Genomic DNA, 5,000 nt, shown 5'->3' on the forward strand with positions numbered 1-5,000 from the left:
ATGGTCAGCATAATAAAGAAGTTTCCCTCCTCATAAAGCATAACCAGTGGAAAACTCTATATGGCATAGAGTTCATATGACAAATTGGCCTTCGTTATATCACTTTTTTAGGTGCCAGAATGGACCCAGAGTTTTTTGGCTTTCGCAGGTATATTCGATGATACATGGTCCTAGATTTTCAATTTGGATACGAGGCAGACTCATACATGGAAACTTGGGACAACATTAATTCGTTTTTTTTTTTTCTTTAAAGAGTATTATCACTAAAATTACTAATTCGTAATAAAAGATCTCTGGATACTATATTCAAATTGTTGGAATTCACCAAGAATGTTTCATTAGGCCATCATGCGTAAGGCATACATACATACATATACCAAAGGCACTTCCCCCAATTTTGGGGGTAGCCGACATCAACAAGAAACAAAACAAAAAGGGGACCTCTACTCTCTACGTTCCTCCAGCCTAACCAGGGACTCAGCCGAGTTCAGCTGGTACTGCTAGGGTGCCACAGCCCAACCTCCCACATTTCCACCACAGATGAAGCTTCATACTGCTGAGTCCCCTACTGCTGCTACCTCCGCGGTCATCTAAGGCACCGGAGGAAGCAGCAGGGCCTACCGGAACTGCGTCACAATCGCTCGCCATTCATTCCTATTTCTAGCACGCTCTCTTGCCTCTCTCCCATCTATCCTCCTATCACCCAGAGCTTTCTTCACACCATCCATCCACCCAAACCTTGGCCTTCCTCTTGTACTTCTCCCATCAACTCTTGCATTCATCACCTTCGTTAGCAGACAGCCATTTTCCATTCTCTCAACATGGCCAAACCACCTCAACACATTCATATCCACTCTAGCCGCTAACTCATTTCTTACACCCGTTCTCACCCTCGCCACTTCGTTCCTAACCCTATCTACTCGAGATACACCAGCCATACTCCTCAGACACTTCATCTCAAACACATTCAATTTCTGTCTCTCCATCACTTTCATTCCCCACAACTCCGATCCATACATCACAGTTGGTACAATCACTTTCTCATATAGAACTCTCTTTACATTCATGCCCAACCCTCTATTTTTTACTACTCCCTTAACTGCCCCCAACAATTTGCAACCTTCATTGACTCTCTGACGTACATCTGCTTCCACTCCACCATTTGCTGCAACAACAGACCCCAAGTACTTAAACTGATCCACCTCCTCAAGTAACTCTCCATTCAACATGACATTCAACCTTGCACCACCTTCCCTTCTCGTACATCTCATAACCTTACTCTTATCCACATTAACTCTCAACTTCCTTCTCTCACACACCCTTCCAAATTCTGTCACTAGTCGGTCAAGCTTCTCTTCTGTGTCTGCTACCAGTACAGTATCATCCGCAAACAACAACTGATTTACCTCCCATTCATGTTCATTCTCGCCTACCAGTTTTAATCCTCGTCCAAGCACTCGAGCATTCACCTCTCTCCCCACTCCATCAACATACAAGTTAAACAACCACGGCGACATCACACATCCCTGTCTCAGCCCCACTCTCACCGGAAACCAATCGCTCACTTCATTTCCTATTCTAACACATGCTTTACTACCTTTGTAGAAACTTTTCACTGCTTGCAACAACCTTCCACCAACTCCATATAACCTCATCACATTCCACATTGCTTCCCTATCAACTCTATCATATGCTTCCTCCAGATCCATAAACGCAACATACACCTCCTTACCTTTTGCTAAATATTTCTCGCATATCTGCCTAACTGTAAAAATCTGATTCATACAACCCCTACCTCTTCTAAACCACCCTGTACTTCCAAGATTGCATTCTCTGTTTTATCCTTAATCCTATTAATCAGTACTCTACCGTACACTTTTCCAACTACACTCAACAAACTAATACCTCTTGAATTACAACACTCATGCACATCTCCCTTACCCTTATATAGTGGTACAATACATGCACAGACCCAATCTACTGGTACCATTGACAACACAAAACACACATTAAACAATCTCACCAACCATTCAAGTACAGTCACACCCCCTTCCTTCAACATCTCAGCTTTCACACCATCCATACCAGATGCTTTTCCTACTCTCGTTTCATCTAGTGCTCTCCTCACTTCCTCTATTGTAATCTCTCTCTCATTCTCATCTCCCATCACTGGCACCTCAACACCTGGAACAGCAATTATATCTGCCTCCCTATCACCCTCAACATTCAGCAAACTTTCAAAATATTCCGCCCACCTTTTCCTTGTCTCCTCTCCTTTTAACAACCTTCCATTTCCATCTTTCACTGTCTCTTCAATTCTTGCGCCGGCCTTCCTTACTCTCTTCACTTCTTTCCAAAACTTCTTCTTATTCTCTTCATATGACTGACCCAGTCCCTGACCCCACCTCAGGTCAGCTGCCCTCTTTGCCTCACGTACCTTGCGCTTTACTTCCACCTTTTTCTCTCTATATTTTTCATACTTCTCTATACTATTACTCTGCAGCCATTCTTCAAAAGCCCTCTTTTTCTCTTCCACTTTTACCTTCACTCCTTCATTCCACCATTCACTGCCCTTCCTCATGCTGCCTCCAACAACCTTCTTGCCACATACATCACTTGCAATCCTAACAAAATTTTCTTTTGCTAACTTCCACTCCTCCTCTAAATTACCAGTTTCTCTTACTCTCACCTCGTCATATGCCATTTTCAACCTTTCCTGATATTTACTTTTTACCCCCGGTTTTATTAGCTCTTCAACCCTTACTAGCTCCCTTTTACATCCACCTACTCTATTCCCCCACTCTTTTGCTACAACTAATTTTCCTTCCACCAAAAAATGATCAGACATACCGTTAGCCATACCCCTAAACACGTGCACGTCTTTCAATCTTCCAAACATTCTTTTAGTTACCAACACATAATCCATTAATGCCCTTTCTACTACTCTTCCATTTGCCACTCTTACCCATGTATACTTATTTTTATCTTTCTTTTTAAAAAAGCTAGCACTTATTACCATCTCTTGTTCAACACACATATCTACCAGTCTCTCACCACTCTCATTTTCACCTGGTACGCCATACTTCCCAATGACACCTTCTACCTCTCCAGCGCCCACTCTAGCATTTAAGTCACCCATAACAACTACATAATTCCTTCTACCCAGTCCTTCTACACACCTAGTTAATTCATTCCTGAACTCATTCCGCTCTTCTTCACTTTTCTCACTACCTGGCCCATACGCACTGACAAACGCCCAACATTCCCTACCTAACCTAACCCTTACCCACATTAACCTAGATGATATCTCCTTCCATTCCACTACTTTACCTGTCATCCATTCACTCAGCAATAAAGCCACACCCTCTCTCGCTCTTCCCCTTTCAATCCCAGACACTCTACCAGACATTTCACCAAACATCACTTCACCCTTTCCTTTCATCTTTGTCTCACACAAGGCCAATACATCCATCCTTCTACTTCTAAACATACTTCCAATCTCACATCTTTTACCCTCTATCGTACTACATCCACGCACATTCAAACACCCCAAAACTAGAGTGCGGGGAGCAGTCACTCTCCCCCTAGCTCCATCTCTTTGGCAACAATTATATTTGATTAAGGGTACAAGGCCACACACTCATATATACATACATACATACATACATACATACATACATACATATATATTTATATATATATATATATATATATGTGTGTGTGTGTGTATATATGTATTTATACGCATATATATATATATATATATATATATATATATATATATATATATAAACACAAACATTATATATATGTATATATATATATAAATTATATATATATATATATATGTATATATATATATATTTTTTTTTATGAAGTCCTTTGAGTCAATAGGCGTAGGAGATGATATATATATATATATATATATATATATATATATATATATATATATATATAAATATATATAAGTATATATATATATATATATATCTATATCTATACATATATATATATATATATATATATAAATATATACATATATACTGTATATAAGTATATATATATATATATATATATATATATATATATATATATATATATATATATATATATATAGTGCATACCTAATTGCACTCTCCTACCAAATCTAATCTCCCTTTTAGGCATGATCGGCTTCAGGATAGTCAGCAATGAATCCAACCATTTTGAGGAAAATAACAACAGCTTTTTCATAAGTTCGTAAATGTCTAAAGTAATCTAAAAGGAGCCCCATACTTCTAACACAAAGTTAAATGCAAAATACTGCCTCGGAGAGAAAATGGCTAGTTCCATATCTTACCAAAATTACGACAGAACGGGGAAAAATTCTGACCCCTTCTGGTAGCTGAGAAATTATACTAAGGGAGCCAGTGTGACACATGAACTCAATAGCGATATATTGTTTTCTACATTCCAAAATCAAACCATTGTTCTCTAGTCTTGGGTAGTGCTATAGCCTGCGTACCATGGTCTTCCACTGTCTCTTGGGTTAGAGTTCTCCTGCTTGAGGGTACACTCGGGTACATTATTCTATCTAATTTCTGTTCCTCATGTTTTGTAAAGAAAATTTGTAGTTTGTATAGGAAATATTTATTTTAATGTTGTTACTGTTCTTAAAATATTCTATTTTACCATGTTTCCTTTTCTCACTGGGCTATTTTCCCTGTTTGGGCCTCTGGGATTATACCATCGTGCTTTTCCAACTAGGGTTGTAGCTTAGCAAGTAATAATGATAATGAAAATACAGATGATTCTGATTTATGAGAAATAAATCTACAGATGATTAAAAAAAAAAGGAATTGGGAATGTCATGAGAGTAAAATGTACAATGTTGAAAATAACAGGCAGAGACAGAATAAAATGAGAAGAGGAATCTGGTTTTATAAGAATCAGATTAGTGAGACTAACAGTGATATCAGAGGGAAGAAAATTACCATGCAAGAGACTGGCATCTATAGACG

The 5,000-nt window shown here is 38.7% G+C and overlaps 1 protein-coding gene across 3 annotated transcripts in view; it reads right to left on the reverse strand.

Annotated features, from left to right (window-relative positions):
- LOC137640188 (sushi, von Willebrand factor type A, EGF and pentraxin domain-containing protein 1-like) overlaps positions 1 to 5,000 on the reverse strand; it is a 157,994-nt gene that overhangs the window by 20,296 nt on the left and 132,698 nt on the right. The window lies entirely within an intron of this gene.

Source organism: Palaemon carinicauda, chromosome 4 (assembly GCF_036898095.1).
Source record: "Palaemon carinicauda isolate YSFRI2023 chromosome 4, ASM3689809v2, whole genome shotgun sequence".
In the NCBI taxonomy this organism is placed as follows: domain Eukaryota; kingdom Metazoa; phylum Arthropoda; class Malacostraca; order Decapoda; family Palaemonidae; genus Palaemon; species Palaemon carinicauda.